The sequence below is a fragment of the Pollachius pollachius genome, assembly GCF_949987615.1.
Source record: "Pollachius pollachius genome assembly, chromosome: 11".
In the NCBI taxonomy this organism is placed as follows: domain Eukaryota; kingdom Metazoa; phylum Chordata; class Actinopteri; order Gadiformes; family Gadidae; genus Pollachius; species Pollachius pollachius.
Window position 1 is genome coordinate 492,225 of NC_136944.1, and position 19,492 is coordinate 511,716.

The 19,492-nt window shown below is 49.2% G+C and overlaps 1 protein-coding gene across 7 annotated transcripts in view; it reads right to left on the reverse strand.

Annotated features, from left to right (window-relative positions):
* Positions 1-19,492, reverse strand: part of LOC307082431 (NACHT, LRR and PYD domains-containing protein 3-like) — a 106,330-nt gene that overhangs the window by 64,951 nt on the left and 21,887 nt on the right. Inside the window, exon 1 of one of the 7 annotated variants that reach the window (XM_079745995.1) lies at positions 6,630-6,648. The exons of the other annotated variants lie outside the window; for them this stretch is intronic. The gene's annotated coding sequence lies outside the window, so the exon portion shown is untranslated. Of the gene's footprint in view, positions 1-6,629; positions 6,649-19,492 lie in introns of those variants that run through there. 7 annotated transcript variants of the gene reach the window in all.

The following is a 19,492-nucleotide window of genomic DNA, read 5'->3' on the forward strand; positions in this document are numbered from 1 at the left end:
ATTGAATTGTTTTAAGATCATTGTTGCTGCCTGTCTGTATGTTTATTTGAATACGATCAGGTCTTTTTCAAGATATTTGAGGGCCTCACCTCGTCATGCTCATCTGCCTGTTCCTGCAATTATTGGTTTGTCTCAGATGGGCCGGGGTCCTGTTCCTGACACAGACCATGTAAAAATTGAATGTAACTTGTTTCAATGTATTGAATCATACTTTAATGTCACAGGGTGAAATATTGTCGTTCATGTAGTGTTGTTTTAATGGAAATCTGTCATTTAACACACAGGTTTGTTTTTCTAGGGTGACTGAGTACTGTGAGCAGCCAATAACGGGAAAATGTCCTTGTGACGAGTCCATCCAGGCAAGTCACAATGCTAATTTATATTTTAAGCCATGCTCTTGGCCTGTTAACATGCTCAAAATGTCATTACAAGCACTGCTCTAAAAAATATTATTTTTTTCTTCAGTTACATGTTGACCTCACCTCTCCATTGTCATCATCCACAATTTCCTGGCATTCACTAAGTACTGATTGACTTAGATCCTCTCCCTGATAAAATGTTAACAAAGACAGAAGATTGTTGATAACTTCATTGATTTAGCTCTGTCTTATTTATTTATTTTAAAATGCAGTGTTTCCTCCTTTTAGGAACTTGTTTCTGCCAACTCACCTCTTCATTGCCATGATCTACCAGTTCCTGCCTTTCATTAAGCTCTGATGCACTTTGTTCCTGTTCCTTATAAATAAAAAAAAAGATTGTTAACTCAATTGATTATGCCCTCTATTTTATGTGATTTATGTGGTGTGCAAACAAAAGTCTTGTAACCTTTATTGTAATGATATGACCACTATGACGGTATGTTGGTTGTGGTATATATGTTATCAGTATTGTAATTGGTTTTTGACAAAATATTGGTTTGAAGTGTGCGGTTGCCTGGTACCATGGTTGTTACTTGGTACAAATAATATGGATGATTTACGACCATCTAGTGGGGAGTCTGCAAACTGCTAACAAAACGTCATCGAAGTGAAAATAAAATAAATCATCCGTACTGTTATAAATTCAAAATTAATTTAAATAGGAAAGCTAAACGTTAAAGCACATAGGGCAAAACACTCCGGTAGCACTAGGCATGCTAGCCAACAGTGTGTCGCGCTGGTAGAGGCTAGCTAGCTAAAAAAACTCAAGAATGACATATTTCTAGAATAATATTAATTTAATGGAGCTCATAAGACACTAGCACACTTACTGTGCATGTCAGCTTCAACTGCTTAGCTTTAAAAACAGCTCTGATGTCCTGTCCACTCCTTTTTGACATTATGCTGTATAATTAACTAGGTAGGATGAGAGAATGTCGGGCTCTGGTTGTATCGCTATCTCGTCTTTTTTCAGTCGTGACTAGATGCCCCCTCTGCAGCACCGTAGTTGTGGATTATTTTTGTATGAGGCGCCAGCCTGGCTTGGACAATGAATGAGATATTAATACCAATACTCTATGGCTGCATGCAATGATGAGGCATCAGACCGTCAATTAATTTTAGCCTGAATACATAGGAAAAAAACACCAGACCGTTAGTACCACGGATGGACAGTATCAGAGCGAAAACCTGTTGAACTAAATGGATGTGGTTAGGCAGCAGGCATGCAGGCAACCCCGCGGGATACATCTGCAGACCACTGGCTCATTAATAAAGGTAAAATGCGATATTTATTGCTTAAGATTTGCTGGTACTTTGGCAAGATCATTTTTTGCCCTCATGTGGTCAGCTGTTTTAACTTGAAATAGTACTACTAGCCATAGCCTCCAAGTAGCTTAACTTAAATTATCCAGTGTTTGCGTTCTTACGATGTTGGGTATAGACTAGTGGATATTACGATAGTGGAGTCGGTGGAGTCAGTCTCTTGTTGACTCAAAGTGACTTTTGGTCTTTCGCTTTGCTTGAATTCTGGAATAATTGTGTCTGTGTGGTTGGGGGGGGGGGGGGGGGGGAGTGCATGGGTTTCGGTCAGAATGCCCTGTAGATTGGATGGATGTGTGTTGTGAATTGAGAACAGCCAGCTCATGATGTGATATATAGCGTTCAGCCAGGGCCGCTGACAGGTTTGGCTGGGCCCGGGACAAAATTCTCTCAAAAAAAAAAAAACACACACACCTCTACTTTCTCAGTCCCTACCCTACCCTTAAATGACGGAAATTCAAAAAAATACTCTTTACTCAACAAACAATTTATTTGAACATTTTAACATTAACTTTGTGTGCAACTATTTAGGTGCGAAATGCCATGCGCCAGACTTTTGTGGTGGCAAAGTCATCAATGAGGTCATTGAAGTCCAGCTTCTTTGCAAGCTTGTGCTCTATGGAAAGCATTGCCAGCCCGTTGAGCCTCTCCTGTGACATCTTTGAGCGCAAGTAGTTTTTTATTAGCTTCAATTTGCTGAAGGCTCGCTCACCTCCAGCCACAGTCACTGGCATGGACAGGAAGATCCTGAGCAAAATGCAGAGTTCCCCATAAATGCTCTGAAGCCCCATTTCGTATACGGCATTCAAAAGATCCAGGGATCCAAGATTTTCTTTGAATGTTGCACTGTATATTTTTTTAATGTGCAGGATTTGGTCTTGAATGGACTCCGTCAGGTCACTCTTGTACTTTTCAGTGAGATTTTTGCAGGCTTCCTTGATGCTGTCCTCCGGCATCTCCCTGAACTTCCAGAGGACACAGAACTCACTGCAGATCTGCTGCATGGACTGAAATCTTGTTTCTAAGTGGGACATTATACTGTCCATTGCAGCATTAAACACTTTGTCCCGAAAGAGGTCCTCTGGGCTTTGCACCTCTGTCTCTGTCTGTTGCTCATCAAAAAAGTGTTTCCTCTTTCTTTTCCTCTGATAAGAGGTGAAGACAACATCCCAAAACTTTTTTGAGGATTCCCCACCGTTGAGGACTTCCACTGAACAGTTTGTACAGCTGATTTACAAAGCCAAAGAAAAGATCAACTTCTGGGCAAGCTCTGGCAGCATGGACACCAACCAAGTTTAAGGTGTGAGATGCACATGGGGAGAATCTGGCCAAGGGGTTCTTATCTAGTATGCGCGCTTGCACCCCTTTCACCTTTCCAGCCATGTTTGCACCTTTGTCATAGCACTGACCCCTACAATCAGCTAGGTCTATTCCATGCTGGTCAAGTGCTTCCTCCATCATGTTGGCTATTTCCTCTCCTGTTTTTTTGGAAAAATCTTTGAACTGAAGGAAATGCTCCTTAATTTCCCATGCATTTTCAGTGGAGGTTTGACTGACATACCTCAGTAACAATACATTTTGCTCCACATTAGAGATGTCTGGGGTTGCATCACACATAATTGAATAAAATGAGGTCTCTTGCCTTTCCTTCAAAATAGCCTTCAGGACACGTTGTGCACAAAGTTCAATGAACTCGTTTTGGCTGTCAGGTGAGAGGTAATGTGCTTGCAGCCTTTTGCCCTGTAGCCGCTGCTGTCTGATGTTTTCCACATGACCCTTTAGGACAGCGTCATACCTCGATAATAGCTCAATTAAGCCCATGAAATTACCATTATCTGGTTCATCAATTTTGTTTGAGCTGCCCCTGAATGGCATATTTCTGAAGGCCAAGTACAGGGTCACATCCAGCAGTCGCTTCAGTAGTGCTTTGTTTTTTTCAATTTCTGTGTCCAGCAATTTCTGTTGTTCACTATCAATTCCAGCTGTATGTAAGACAGAATGTTGCAGGTTTTTCCATTTCCAATAGCAATGTTTGTGTGCCACATTTCTTTCATGTTCTGGGAATCTTTCATATAATTTTTTGTATTTGACTTTGGAAATCTGTATCCCATTTGTAGAATTTAGTGCACTTGTTGACCTTTTCTCTACTTCATGAGAGAAAAGTAAACATGGAAGGCAAAATAAGGCTTTCTTCGTCCTGCTATAGAGAATCCAGTCCCTATCGTTTTTTTCCCGTCCATTGTGAGAGGACGAATATGTTAAATAGTGGGGAAATGCCCTGCCTTCTGCATCTGCTGGCAACTCATTTGCCATCTCTGAAAATGGGATTCTTTTCGCCATTGCACGCACAACGGTTACTCTGTCAGCATCTTCCATTTTTGCTGGCCATAATGCAGGGTCATGGTAATCAGGGGAATGAGCCCCTCCTCCTTCGCTGTGACTTTGTCTCTCACTGGTAACCTCTGACTCTTCCTCTACTCTGGGGGATGGATCCACTCCTCCTGAATCACTGTGTCTTTCTCTCTCTCTCCCTTCACTCTCCTCCCCTTCTCTCTCACTGGTAGCCTGTTCTTCCTCTCTCTCATCCTCTTTGGTAGCCTGTTCTTCCTCTCTCTCATCCTGTTTGGTAGCCTGTTCTTCTTCTCTCTCATCCTCTCTAGCCTCTCCTATAAAGGTGAACATATTTCGATAAAAAGGGCTATATCTAAATTAACAGGGGTCAGAATGAACCATTTAAAAAAGAACAAATTGAAAACCCCTTAATTTGACGATTTAACACAGAAAAGAATAGGTAAGGTTTTTTAGCTAAGGTTTTTCAGCTAAGGTAGCTAAGGTTGTTTTTTTTGTTCCCAAAATTGTCAAACGCCGAAACACAACCACAGAATTCCCTTGTGCAGCTCCCAAACACATGACGTCGGGATGACAAGCCCATTTATTACGGATAAACCAAAAGGATTATTTACAACTTTAATTGGATAGGCTATGGATATGGACTGAGTGAAGTTATGGCTTTCAGAATCATACCACAATAAAACTCACGCTATTGTATTCACTTAGAGCTCATTAACTGCACATTTCATCGACCATTTTTCACTTGACCAAGGGGAATCATGTCAAGGGTACTTTTATTTATCGCCAGACCCGCGTTTATGTCCGCTGAACATCCAGAGAATGTTTGGGGAACAAGGCGGAGCCCATTCATCTGGCGAGTTTCAAGTTAACGGCAATCAGAAACTAAGTTACAGGCTACCCCAAAACGTCACGTTTATAACCCATTTGTTACATCCAACTCTATCTAAATGGCAATTTCACATGTTGCCATGCCACTGGCTTATTTTAAACCATGAGCCGCGTTACACTGGCTGTAATCCAGCTGACTGGGAATGATTCTCAAATCAATTCAGCCTGATTGGAGTGCGCAGCGCGTGCTTGCCTGAAACATTTGATTTGGACATGGGCCTATTTGCGGGGTAATGTGCATATTCTAAGATTCAATTAGGCGTATGAAACACAGTGTAATAAAGCCTTTGTGGTTATCAAATTATTCAATGCCCCCTGTCTGTCTGATATTGATGTCCGTGTGACTTGCTCATGTGGTGCTGCGCTAATATGTTTGACACGCCGCCTGTGCCTGTGTTACTTGACGACGGGGCTGGAAAAAGTTGGCCGTGTCTTACCTGGCTGTGCTGCACAGCTGCCTTTACTGGTACCTGCTGCATCACCTGAGTCTTTTCTGAAATATGTATAAAGAGATCCCCTCAGGCTTTCGGCTTCTTCCCCTCTTTTTCGCCTTTCTTTTTTTTTCAGGGCTCCTGACTTGTGCATGTTGAATCAACTCGCGCACTGACCACTAATGGAATGATGTCGTCTTTTTTCTTCTCCAAAGACCAAACCATTTTGGCATAGGGGTGATAGGGGGTTATTGGCCGTTTTTTCAAGGGCAATGAAGGCAAACAATCTAGGAGTCATTAATTGAATGCAAATAAAGCACTTTTCTTCTCTAAATCAACACATTTTGAAGTATACATACAATAATTAATCCCAACTTCATGGGGGTCCAGTTATGGGCACCCCCCATTCCAGGGCCAGTCCAGGGCCCGGGACAACGTACCCGTTTGTCCCCCCCTGTCGGCGGGCCTGCGTTCAGCTATTATTATTTTTAGCTTTTTCAATCTATTTGTAGTGCTATGTGTAGCTACGTTTGCCCCTTCTGAACTTAAACACGTAGGTAATAAGCTCCTCTTTGTTTATGTTGGTATAGCTCATGCCATGTCACGTCAACATTGAGTGCATCATGGAGCAGAACATAGTGGGTCATCATGTCCAATGCTTTTTGAAAACACTTTCTTCATAAAACGTGTCAGACATCATTTTTTTGTATAAATTTTATATTAGTAAGCTACATGGGTATCCCGTCTTTCAGAACCTTTCATGACCTGAGCTAAAGAAAAATAAGGTGCATCCTCAATGTACCCAGCACTTCTGAAAAAGCACTCCAGATTGCGTCTCTGTCCCCACCACATTTCAAACCAAACTGACGCCAATGGACATATAAAAATATGAGATCAATATTATATACCAGTAACGTAAAGACAATATTAACGGTAGTAAGCTGGTTGTTCATTATCATATACATAACCTAAAGACAATATAAACGCTAGTAAACTGGTTGATTATTATATACCAGTAACCTAAAGACAATATAAACGCTAGTAAACTGGTTGATTATTATATATCAGTAACCTAAAGACAATATGAATGCTAGTAAACTGGTTGATTATTATACACCAGTAACCTAAAGACAATATAAACGCTAGTAAAATGGTTGATTATTATATACCAGTAACCTAAAGACAATATAAACGCTTGTAAACTGTCAGCCTACCTTACCTTATCGTATCTACTCCGGGATTATATTGCGTCCATACGGTATAAAGTTGTGAAAGTATAAATGTATGGGAAGAAACGGAGGTTAAAGTGCTCATAAAACAAGTTAATCAGGTGAAAGAGAGTGAAAGAAAGGCTCCTCGCTGCAGCAGGCTGTTCTGAGGAAGTGATCTGAACGGTTTGACACGCAGTGGAAAAAACCCAGAGGAGCCTCCCCTCTCAGCGCTGGTCACGGGTTTAGAGAGAGAGAGAGAGAGAGAAAGAGAGAGAGAGAGAGAGAGAGACATTAAGAGCTATACAAATTGAGAGACACAAAGACGCAGAAAGAGACAGAGACAGAGAGACAGTGAAACAGCGAGAGAGTGAGACAGCAAGAGAGTGAGACAGCAAGAGAGTGAGACAGTGAGTGAGTAGGAGGAAGCAGAAGAGATCTCAAGTTAGTTTTCTCTCTGTGAGGAACAAGCTGTGAGGGTCTGGTCTGAGGAGGGGGTCTGGTCTGGGGGGTCTGGTCTGAGGAGGGGGTCTGGTCTGGGGGGTCTGGTCTGAGGAGGGGGTCTGGTCTGGGGGGTCTGGTCTGAGGAGGGGGTCTGGTCTGGGGGGTCTGGTCTGAGGAGAGGGTCTGGTCTGAGGAGAGGGTCTGGTCTGGGGGGTCTGGTCTGGGGGGTCTGGTCCGGGGGGTCTGGTCTGAGGAGAGGGTCTGGTCTGGGGGGTCTGGTCTGGGGGGTCTGGTCTGGGGGGTCTGTCTCAGGAGCCACCATGAGGTCCAGCACATGGCTCCTCCCCCTGCTCCTTCTCAGCTCTTCAACCAGCGGTAGGTTGACCCTCCACACTGGTTCTGCTCTCTGCTGGTTCTGCTCTCTGCTGGTTCTGCTCTCTGCTGGTTCTGCTCTCTGCTGGTTCTGCTCTCTGCTGGTTCTCCTCTCTGCTGGTTCTGCTCTCTGCTGGTTCTGCTCTCTGCTGGTTCTGCTCTCTGCTGGTTCTCCTCTCTGCTGGTTCTGCTCTCTGCTGGTTCTGCTCTCAGCTGGTTCTGCTCTCTGCTGGTTCTGCTCTCAGCTGGTTCTGCTCTGTGCTGGTTCTGCTCTGTGCTGGTTCTGCTCTCTGCTGGTTCTGCTCTCCGCTGGTTCTGCTCTCAGCTGGTTCTGCTCTCTGCTGGTTCTGCTCGGTTTCATTCTTTGAGTGGAATCACGTTCAGGCTCATTCTATCATCTGAATTCTGTCCAGTTGATTTCTGTCACGTTTAATCCATTCATATTAATTCTGTTCAGTTTAATTCACTTTGTGTAATTATTTTGGTTGAATTTGATTCTGTTTAATTATTTCTGTTTAATTTTGTGTTGATTAATCCAGTTCTGTTAAATTAATTTCAGTTCAATCGTTTCAGTTCACTTGTTTCAGTTCAGTGTTTCAGTTTCATGCCGTTACTCCTCTGCCGTGCATTGCCTTTGCGGTTGCTTTGTAATGATCATTTAATGTATGAATCTGTGAAATGGTGCAGCCATGAAATTCACAATAGACACCATTAGTGTTCATTGTTATTCATTAAGCATACATACTGTAACGAGTATACTGTTCCATCAGGCGCCGGCAGCCTGGGGAGCCCCTCCGTGTGCTAGCTAATGACATTGAAACTCTAGCCAGGAGGGCTTATGCCCACATGCCCCCGGAAATACAGACGGAGCTTGCCAGGGACCAGTTTGTCCAAGCCATAACCCCCAGGGAGCTGCACATTCAGACCCAGCTCACCCATCCCCGCTCCATACAAGAGGCTCTGGAACTGGCTCTGGAGAGGGAGATTGTGGGGGGCGGGACCATGGGAGGCAGCCCTGAGGAGAGTGGTCCTACAGTGAGAACCGCTGCATGCACTGATGCAGCCGAAGTAAAGCCTGCATGGGTGGCTGAAATTACCAAATTAATTCGGGCTGTCTCCATGCATTCGCCGCAAAGTGCCACACAACCTCGCCAATGCCCCCTGGTCTGCTGGGGATGCGGACAACCTGGCCATCTCCTCAGACAGTGCTCCAAGCATTCCAAAGACCAGGGAAACGGCCCGGGGCCCGTATAGATGGGACAGTATGGACCCCGGGCACCGTGTCCTGTGCTGTTGCCGCAAAGGATTGAGGGGCCCAACAGCACAGATGGGGGAGAGGGGCTCCACTCCCCCCTGAAGCAGACGATAACACAGAATCCACGATGGTGGTGGGTTGGACTCATTCTGGGAATTTCTGCCATGTTCCCGTCACCATGCACGGGGCCCCACATACAGCCCTTGTGGACGTGGGCTCCACAGCAACACTGATGAGGCCAGATGTAGTTCCGGCGGGGACACAGTTGGAGCAGACTATAGTGCAGCTGAGGACAGCAACTGGTAAGTTGGCCCCTATGCTTGGTAAGGGGAGGGTGACGTTAAATGTGGGAGGTCTGTCAGTGGATTTCACTGTATGGGTGGCGCAGGTGCAGGACCCCTGCATACTGGGGCTGGACTTTTTGAGGGCTGCGCACTGTCTGCTGGACCTGGGGAAGAACACATTGACATTTCCCGGGGACCCCAGTGTTAAGTTGATACCGCCCACCCAGTCCCCAAAGCCACACCCCCTGGTCAGGACAGCCATGGAGACACACTGCCATGACACAAAAACCCCAGTAGAGAGAAATACCCCCCCTGTTAGCAGCTTCCTGCCACTAGTGCCCCATGCCCCCAGCAACGGTCAGCCCCCCTCTGCACATGCCGAATCATCTTCCCCAGCCCAGTCAACTACGGTGGGGGAAACGGACAGGTTGTCGGCGGTGAGAGGGATATGGAGACAGAACTGTGGCCAATTGGAGCAATGGCAGCAGGAGGAGCTGTGGAAGGTGTTATCTGACTTTATGGACATTTTTGCACTAAAAGACAATGAAGTGGGCCTGACACACCTGGTTCAGCACGAAATAGACACTGGGGATGCATGGCCGATCAAGACGCGTCCCCGGCGTCTCCCCATGGGTCACCGTGAGGCTGCAGACAGAGCGGTTGAAGAGATGCAAAGAGATGGCATTATTGAACCGTCGGACAGCCCCTGGGCCTCGGGAGTGGTGATGGTGTCGAAAAAGAGGAGCATCCATTACCCAGGATCAATGAGTCATTGGACTTGGTGTCTGGCTCTTCCTGGTTCTCTTCACTAGACCTGCGAAGTGGATACTGGCAGGTGCCCCTCAGCCCTGAAGCAAGACCAAAGACTGACTTCTGTACGGACAGGGGGTTGTGGCAGTTCCGGGTCCTCAGTTTTGGCCTGTGCAACGCCCCAGCCACCTTCGAGAGACTCATGGACAGGGTGCTGGCTGGCATCCCCCGTCAGAGATGTCTGGTGTATTTGGACGACATCCTGGCCCATGGGAGCTCCTTCCAAACGGCCCTGGAATCGCTGAGGCTGGTGCTGCAGAGAGTGGCGGCGGCAGGCCTAAAATTACACCCGAATAAGTGCCGCTTCATGAGGAAGGAGGTGGAGTTTTTGGGTCACAGACTGGGGGGAGAAGGCATCAGCACACTGGAGGAGAAAGTGCATGCAGTGAGAGACTGGCCGACACCAGCTGACCAACGACAGCTGAAGAGCTTCCTCGGCCTGGCCTCATATTACAGAAAGTTTGTGCGAGGTTTCTCCTGCATAGCTGCCCCCCTGCACCACCTGCTGCAGAAGGACAGGGACTTCACCTGGATGCCACAGTGCCAACAAGCCTTCAACTCCCTCCAGAAGGCACTGACTGAGGCCCCCACGCGGCCACGGAGACAGGGACGTCGGCCGGCCCGTTTCAGAGACTTTGTGTAGTCCCTCGGGACGAGGGACTTTGTTGGGGGGGAGCATTGTAGCGAGCTGGGTTAATTTGGTTCGGTTATTATGCGTTCAGCAGCAATACAAATGTTCTCATGTGTTGGGTTATGCACTAATGTTATTAGTGGGGGTTAATAAGGGATTGTCTCGCGAGAAGGGGGGGGGGGACAACGTGAGGGAGGATCCGGAAGCGGCGGGTTGTTGTAGTGAGACCTGTGTTACGGCGGGATGTACGAGTGGTCACGGCCAACAGCGATCGGAGATAAACTGTGGATTTACCAAATAAAGAGCAGGATTGCAAGCCGGACATCGACTGTTTATTCGACGCTGCACCACGTGAGGTGGATGTTACAATACTGTACAGTCTACTTTTGTGTGTGGTTTCCTGTTCCACCCACACCACATCCTGTGTGAGGATGTGATACCTACCACGGCCGTGTGAGCGCCTGCACGCAAGCAACACCTCGTCTTCACCAGACAGCTGAGGACGCCATCTTAGGACGCAACCAACAGAGACACTCAGAAGAAGACCTTCAACTACCTAACCACCTCTAAATAAAGAGACACACACACACACACACATACACATACACCGAACTGTTGAAAGGGGAAGTACTTGAGGAAGCAAGAGAGAGAGAGAGAGAGAGAGAGAGAGAGAGAGAGAGAGAGAGAGAGAGAGAGAGAGAACAGCAGAAGTAGAGAAGGAGGGGGATAGGGAGAACATAGACAGCAGCAGGGTCAGTGAACTAGTATATTCTGCATTTCTGGTGTGTCAGTTATAGATTGTGATTGAATATAGATATATCCCAGCCATTTTGAGCCACAAGCAAGTTGAAATGCGACATTGTGACTTCAATTCAAATCCGATCCAGTTAAACGTTGAGTACTACTGTAATTAGTTTCCACTGCAGTGACCCCCAGTGACCACCAGATGTCCCCAGAACACGATATAAACCGTTCGGATGTTGACACTCAGGGTTCTTTAGGCTGGAAGTGCGCCACATGTCCTGGACCGATCCAGAGGGGTTTTCCATCAACCAAGCTAAAGGCAAAGCCGGTCTTATTTCGCTTAGCCTTGCTACTTCCAGCTAGAGTTGCGTTCCATGAACCTGACTTAAGGGAATCTCCGCTAAGCAACCATGGCAATTTATCAAACCAAACTAACCTGCTCGGTACCAGGCCAACTGTCAGACTTTCTTGAGCGGCGTTTCAGAGAAGTCCATCTGTCGGAAACAAGTGCATCATCAGAAGGTTCCGCCAAGCCTTGTCCTCACGATTTTGTCATAAATGTACATGTATGAAGTGCAAACAGCGTATATTTTCACTAAGGGTCTAAGATTAAATGATGCAAATAAAATAATTTAATGAATTGCTATCTATTGTTATCGTGGATATTTTCTCAAAACATTTTTATAGAATTCTATGTATTCTATCGAAATTATCAACCAGCAGTAGTTTGAGTGTCACGCCGCGTCCTGCTACGCGGTCCAACACCGCCACCTAGCGATTACTTGACTCTAGTGGCCCTTCTCCCGGCACACCAGGCTGCAATCTGTAATCACCATTCCCTACTTCAGCCAGGGATTTCCCCTCAGCCGGCGCCAGTTCGTCGTTACGTCTACACAGTCAGTATCCGTCCTACCAGCATTATTGAATCCCTGCTTCGTAGCCTGCCCCTGTGGTAACCACCTCTCCTCTCTCGTAGCTCCCCACCTGACACTGGACCCCTGCCTGCCTGACTACCCGCTTACCGTCTCGTCCTCGCCTGCCTGACTGCCTACCCGCTATCGGACCCCTGCCTGCCTGACTACCTGCCTGTCGTCGAACCCCTCTCTGCCTGACTGCCTGCCCGTTACCGGACCCCTGCCTGCCTGACTACCCGCCTGTCGTCAAACCCTCTTCTGCCTGACTGTCTGCCCGTTACCGGACCCCTGCCTGCTTGACTACTTGCCTGCCTGTCAATAAATCCCGTTCCACTTACCCCGTCTCTGCCTCCCTGTGTCCAGCATTTGGGTCCCCACGTCCTGTTCCCCTTAACAGTACGAACTGGCCATCATGGACCCAGCGGACACAGAGGCATTCCGCCAGGTGCTCTCCCATCAGGGGACACTCCTGGGGCAGCATGAGCAGATCCTGCAGGAGATCACCTCCAACCTCCGTGAGTTGACCGTCTCGGTACACTCCCAGCGCCCCTTCTTTCCGGAACCCCCATTCCATGCCACTGGTCCATCGGCTTCCTCCCGGGAGCCGTTTATCCCAGCCCCCGAACGCTACGAAGGGGACCTGGGTTCCTGTCGGTCCTTCCTTCTTCAGTGCTCTCTGGTTTTCGAGCTACAGCCCCAGACCTACCCCACCGAGAAGTCACGGATCGCCTATCTGATCGGCTCCTTGCGAAGTGAGGCCCTCGCCTGGGCGACCGCCGTGTGGGAACGTGGTTCCGCGGTGTGCTCAGACTATTTCGCCTTCACTAAGGAGATGCGCAAGGTGTTCGATCACCCAGTCCGGGGCAAAGAGGCCTCTCAGTGTCTTCTGCGTCTTCGCCAGGGATCCCGCGGCGTCGCCTCCTTCGCGATTGAGTTCCGCACCCTTGCGGCCGAGAGCGGCTGGAACAAGGAAGCTCTGCAGGGGGTTTTCCTAAATGCCCTCGCCGATGACGTCAAGGACCAGCTGACTTCTCGGGAGGAATCCACAAACCTGGTAAGTTGATCGCTCTCTCCATTCGCTTGGACAATCGCTTACGCGAACGCCGCAGAGAGAGAGGTCTACGCTCGTCCTCTGCACACCCGTTCGGACCACCTGCAATACCTCAACCCTCCCCTGTGTTTTCCGCTCCACCCCTTCACGAGCAGGGACTCTCCCCCGAACCCATGCAAATCGGTCGCATGCATCTCTCCCCCGAGGAGAGGGAATGCCGTATGCGCTCCGGTTCCTGCCTCTACTGCGGTCTTCCGGGCCATCTCCGGGCAACCTTTCCCTCGCTTTCGGGAAAAGAACGGGCTTGCCAGTAACCCGAGGGATCCTGGAGAGCCGCTCCCGTAACCCCTCGGTCTCCCATCCCCTCCTGGAAGCTGTCCTCCTGTGGCAGGATCAAACCCTCCCGATCTCTATCCTCCTGGAAACCGGAGCTGATGAGAGTTTTATTGATCAGGAGTTGGTTCTTCGTTTGAACATCAACACTGTTCCACTTGATCCCCCAATCGAGACCCTGGCGCTAGACGGGAGGACACTCACGCGGGTGGAGCACCGTACCGTTCCGATCAACCTACTCGTCTCAGGTAATCACCACGAGTACATCTCGCTTCTGGTAATTTCCAGCCCCTTCTCCCCGGTCGTTCTGGGTTACCCCTGGCTTAAAACACACAACCCCCAGATCGATTGGGGTACAGGCTGTGTAACGACCTGGGATCATCCGGCCATCCTCTTCACCGGTAGGAGCGGGGTTCTTCTTTGTGGGGAAGAAGGATGGCTCGTTCCGTCCCTGCATCGACTACCGTGGTTTGAACAACATCAAGGTGAAGAACAAGTACCCCTTGCCCCTCATTAGTTCCGCCTTCGTCCCCCTCCACGGAGCCACGGTCTTCACCAAGCTTGACCTGCGTAACGCATACCACTTGGTCTGTATCCGGGAAGGAGACGAGTGGAAGACTGCATTCAACACCCCTTTGGGCCACTTTGAGTACCTGGTCATGCCCTTCGGTCTCACCAACGCCCCCGCTGTCTTCCAGTCCCTGGTCAATGATGTCCTCCGGGACATGTTGAATCGCTCCGTGTTCGTATACATTGACAACATCCTGATCTTCTCGAGATCCGTGGAGGAGCACCGGGTTCATGTTCGGCAGGTTCTTCAGCGATTACTGGAGAACCGACTTTATGTTAAGGCGGAGAAGTGCGAGTTCTATGTGCCATCCGTCTCCTTCCTGGGCTACATAATCGGTCAGGGCCAGATTTATATTTACATTTACATTTAGGGCATTTAGCAGACGCTTTTATCCAAAGCGACTTACAATAAGTGCATTTGTTACAATGAGTACATTTGTCATAAGAAGTGAAACAACATATCGCTGTTGGTACAGTAAAGACGTTCATAGAAACAAGTGCAAGTATTACAATCGCTAGGCTAACCCATTCCCCGTGTAAAGCAGCGATAGCAGCTACTGTAGATGCTACACAATTAAGCACCTTGAATAAGTGCAATGTACAAGTGCCAGGACGTACAAGATTCAATGGTGGCTGTGCATTGGTTTCTATGCAGAGTCGAGATGATCTCTGAACAGGTGAGTTTTGAGTCTTTTGCGGAAGCTGGTGAGCGACTCTGCAGTCCTGACATCGGTAGGGAGCTCGTTCCACCACTGAGGTCCCAAAACAGAGAAAAGTTGTGACATTGCTGATCGACCTTTGCTTGCTCTTAGCGATGGCGGTACCAGACGTCCGGCTGAGGTAGTTGAGCGGAGGGATCGAGCTGGGGTGTGTGGCTTTACTAATGCTTGGAGGTAGGCGGGGCAGTTCCATCGACTGCCTTGTATGCCAGTACCATCATCTTGAATCTGATGCGAGCTATTACAGGGAGCCAGTGGAGGTCTCGGAAGAGGGGGGTTACATGTGAGAACTTTGGTAGGTTGAACACGAGGCGCGCTGCTGCATTCTGGATGCGCTGCAAGGGTTTAATCGCAGAGGCAGGGAGTCCAGCCAGGAGCGAGTTGCAGTAGTCGAGACGGGAGATGACCAGTGATTGGACTAGAAGCTGAGCTGCTTCCCTTGTGAGGACGGGCCGGATCCTGCGGATGTTGTAAAGAGCAAATCTGCAGGACCGGGCCACCGCAGTGATGTTTGCGGTGCAGCACAACTGATTGTCCAACACTACACCAAGGTTTTTGGCAGTTGGAGAAGGAGATACAGTGATGTTCTCAACAGTGACCAGTATGTCCATGTGTGGGCAATCTTTCCCTGGTATTAGGAAGAGCTCAGTCTTTTTGAGGTTAAGCCTCAGGTGATGGGCAGTTGTCCAGGTGCTGATTTCTGCCAGACATTCAGATATGCGTGTTGCAATCAGGGCTTTGTCAGATGAGGGAAAGGAGAGAAATAGCGTGTCGTCAGCATAGCAGTGATAGGAAAAGCTGTGGGATGTAATTACAGAGCCCAGCGATCTGGTGTAGAGGGAGAACAGAAGAGGCCCCAGCACCGAGCCTTGAAGGACACCTGTATCAAGCGTGTAAGCTTTGGACAAGGAGCCATTCCATGTTACCTGATAAGTGCGACTCATCAGGTAGGACGTGAACCAGGAAAGGGCAGATTCAGCTCTGCCAAGCTCGGCGAGAGTGGCGAGGAGGATCTGGTGGTTCACAGTGTCAAATGCTGCAGACAAGTCAATGAGAATGAGAACCGATGAGAGGGACGAGGCTCTGGCCGCCCGGAGGGACTCAGTCACCGCGAGGAGAGCCGTCTCAGTGGAGTGTGCTTTTTTGAAGCCTGACTGGTGAGGGTCAAGCAGGTTGCTAGATGAGAGATAGGAGGACAGTTGGTTAGCGACGGCACGTTCCAATGTTTTAGAGAGGAATGAAAGAAGAGATACCAGTCTGTAATTCTGGATGTCAGTGGTATCAAGCGTTGGTTTTTTGAGGAGAGGCTTCTTTCTGGCAGTCTTGAAAGACGTCGGAACAATGCCAGAAGTGAGGAAGGAGTTAATAAGTGCGGTTAAAAATGGCAGGATGTCGTTTGACACAGCCTGGAGGAGGGAGGAAGGGATAGTGTCAAGGGGGCAGGTGGTGGCATGGTTAGATGTTATAATTCTGTTGACCTCGTCTGAGGTGAGAGGGATGAATTGGGTAAAGACAGAGGTGGGGGTCGGGGGAGGGAGGATGGTGGCAGTGATAAAAGAGGAGCTAATGTCCTTTACTTTCTGGGTAAAGTAGGTAACAAAGTCATCAGCAGTGAGGCAGGAAGGAGGAGGAGGGGAGGGAGGGTTGAGGAGGGAAGAGAACAAGGAAAACAGTTTCCTGGGGTTTGAGGCGGAGGAGGTAATTTTGGTCCGGTAGAAGGCAGATTTGGCTGTTGACACAGTGGAGGTGAAACCTGAGAGAAGAAGGAGATAGTGAGATAGATCATTAGGACAGTCTGATTTCTTGCATTTCCTCTCAGCTGCCCGCAACACTGCTCTATGGGTCCACAGAGATTCAGACAGCCAAGGAGGGGGGGGTGAAGATCGTGCCGGTCTGGAGTGGAAGGGACAGAGGGAGTCCAAAGAGGAGGAGAGGGAGGATAGCAGGGTGTCAGAGGAATCCTCTGGATAGTTGAGAGAATTGTTCAATAGAAGGTAGTGAAGACAGAACAGTTGAGGCAAACGTAGAGGGAGAGAGAGTTTTGAGGTTGCGGCGGGTGGTGACAATGTGGGGACTAGAAAGGAGGGGGGGAGTTGACTTTAAGGGGAGTGAAAAAGCAACAAAATGATGGTCAGACACGGGGAGTGGGGTAACAGAGAGAGCAGAGGTGCCACAGGACCTTGTGAATATCAGGTCAAGCTGGTTCCCTGCCCTGTGTGTGGGAGGAGAAGGGGATAGTGTTAAGTCAAAGGTGGCAAAAAAGTTGGTTAATTCAGGTGAGTACAACTTCTCTGGCAGGATGTTAAAGTCGCCAAGTATAACGAGTGGTGTGCCATTTTCAAGAAAGCAGCTGAGAAGGGCATCCATTTCGTCATAGAAGTCATGAAGGGGACCAGGGGGACGGTAGATTACCAAAAAGAAGAGATTAATAGGAAGGGTGACAGTGACAGCGTGGAGTTCAAATGCAGATCTGGCCAAGTGTTCTAGTGGAAGGACCTGATAGGTCCACAACGGAGAGATGAGGAGTCCAGTCCCTCCTCCTCGCCCCGAAGGTCTAGGGGTGTGTGAGAAAGAGTAAACAGTGGAAAGGGCAGCAGGAGTGACAGAGTTCTCTGGAGTGATCCAAGTCTCTGTCAGGGCCAGGAAATGGAGGGTATTGAGGGACGCGTAGGCCGAAATAGAGTCTGCCTTTTTGACCGCTGACTGGCAATTCCAGAGTCCTCCCATCACTTCAAGGTCAGTGATGGCGAGGGTGGGTAAATGGCATAGATTGGATGGGTTGCGATGCCGAGCAGAGGATCTATTGCGGCGTCGTCTATGAGTAGAGATAATTGAATTACGACACATAGCTACTATACCGTGGCCTTTAAGGTCTTCCTTGAGGGACTCCCACAGAGAGACTCCCTTGGTCTTTGTTTCCCGGGTCTTGACTCCCACAGAGAGACTCCCTTGGTCTTTGTTTCCCGGGTCTTGACTCCCACAGAGAGCCTCCCTTGGTCTTTGTTTCCCGGGTCTTGACTCCCACAGAGAGACTCCCTTGGTCTTTGTTTCCCGGGTCTTGACTCCCACAGAGAGACTCCCTTGGTCTTTGTTTCCCGGGTCTTCGTTTGCTGGGTCCTGACCCTAAAGCTGACGCTGCTAACACTTAGCCTTTAAATGCACATGGTAGCTCAGGCAGCCTTAGCTCCGCCCAGTCAATCAAGCCTATTGTTCACACCTTGTGACCGAAACTACACTCAACGACCTTACTATCAACAACAACACAGCAAAAACCAACACTGCAGGTACTAGGGTTAAAGTTAGTACAACCAATTGAAATGCAATTAGCTCTGCCCAGTCAATCAAGCCTATTGTTCACACCTTGTGACCGAAACTACACTCAACGACCTTACTATCAACAACAACACAGCAAAAACCAACACTGCAGGTACTAGGGTTAAAGTTAGTACAACCAATTGAAATGCCAAACACTATAATTCTTACTTTCAACACTCACCCCAGCTAGATATGAGACGACCTTCTTAAAGACAAAATGTAATGTTAAATCTGTAATGTAATATAAGGATGGATCCCTCCAAGGTCTCTGCGGTGGCCGAGTGGCCCTCCCCCTCAACCCGCAAGAGATTGCAGCAGTTCTTGGGATTCGCCAATTTTTACGCTTCTGACACCGGAGTGGGCGCGGTCCGCTCTCAGCGTTCTCCCTCCGACCACAAGCTCCACCCCTGTGCCTTCTTCTCCCGCCAGCTGTCCCCACCGGAGAGGAACTACGACGTCGGCAACCGCGAGCTCTTGGCCGTCAAGCTCGCCTTGGAGGAGTGGCGACAATGGCTGGAGGGCGCGGACCATCCTTTTATAGTCTGGACCGACCACCGTAACCTGGCTTACATTCAGTCAGCTAAGAGATTGAATTCTCGACAGGCCAGGTGGGCCTTATTCTTTGGTAGATTTAATTTCTCCCTCACCTACCGACCCGGTTCCCAGAACGGTAAGCCGGATGCCCTGTCCCGTCTGCACTCCCCTGAGGACCCTTGTACTGAGCCCGATAACATCCTGCCTCCCGCTTGTCTGATCGCCACACTTACCTGGGAGATTGAGGCCGTGATACGCCTGGCACAGAAGCAGCAGCCAGACCCCGGTTCCGGTCTGCTTCCGCCCCTCCCCATTCCTAGCCGACCTTGCTCTCACATCGCCCTGGACTTCGTCGACGGTCTGCCCACGTCCGAGGGTAACACCACCATCCTCACCGTGATCGACCGTTTCTCCAAGGCCGCACACTTCATCGCGCTTCCCAAGCTCCCGTCCTCAGGGGAGACCGCGGACCTCATGGTCAGGCACGTGTTCCGCCTTCATGGCATCCCTGCGGACATCGTCTCTGACAGGGGCCCTCAGTTCACCTCGCAGGTGTGGCGCGCATTCTGCACGGCCCTAGGGGCCACACCCAGCCTCTCCTCCGGGTTCCACCCCCAGTCCAATGGACAATCGGAGTGGGTCAATCAGGAGATGGAGGCAGCACTTGTAGAGGCAGTGTGTATCTCCCACGCCAGTCCCTCCTCCTGGAGCTCTCAGCTTCCCTGGGTCGAGTATGCACACAACACGCTGGTCAACGCCTCCTCCAGCTTATCTCCGTTCATGGCCTACCAACCACCCCTGTTCCCCGAGTTGGAGGAGGAGATCTCAGTCCCGTCAGTTCAGGCCCACATGCGCAGGTGCCGGCGCACTTGGAAGCGCACACGCGCTGCGTTGCTCC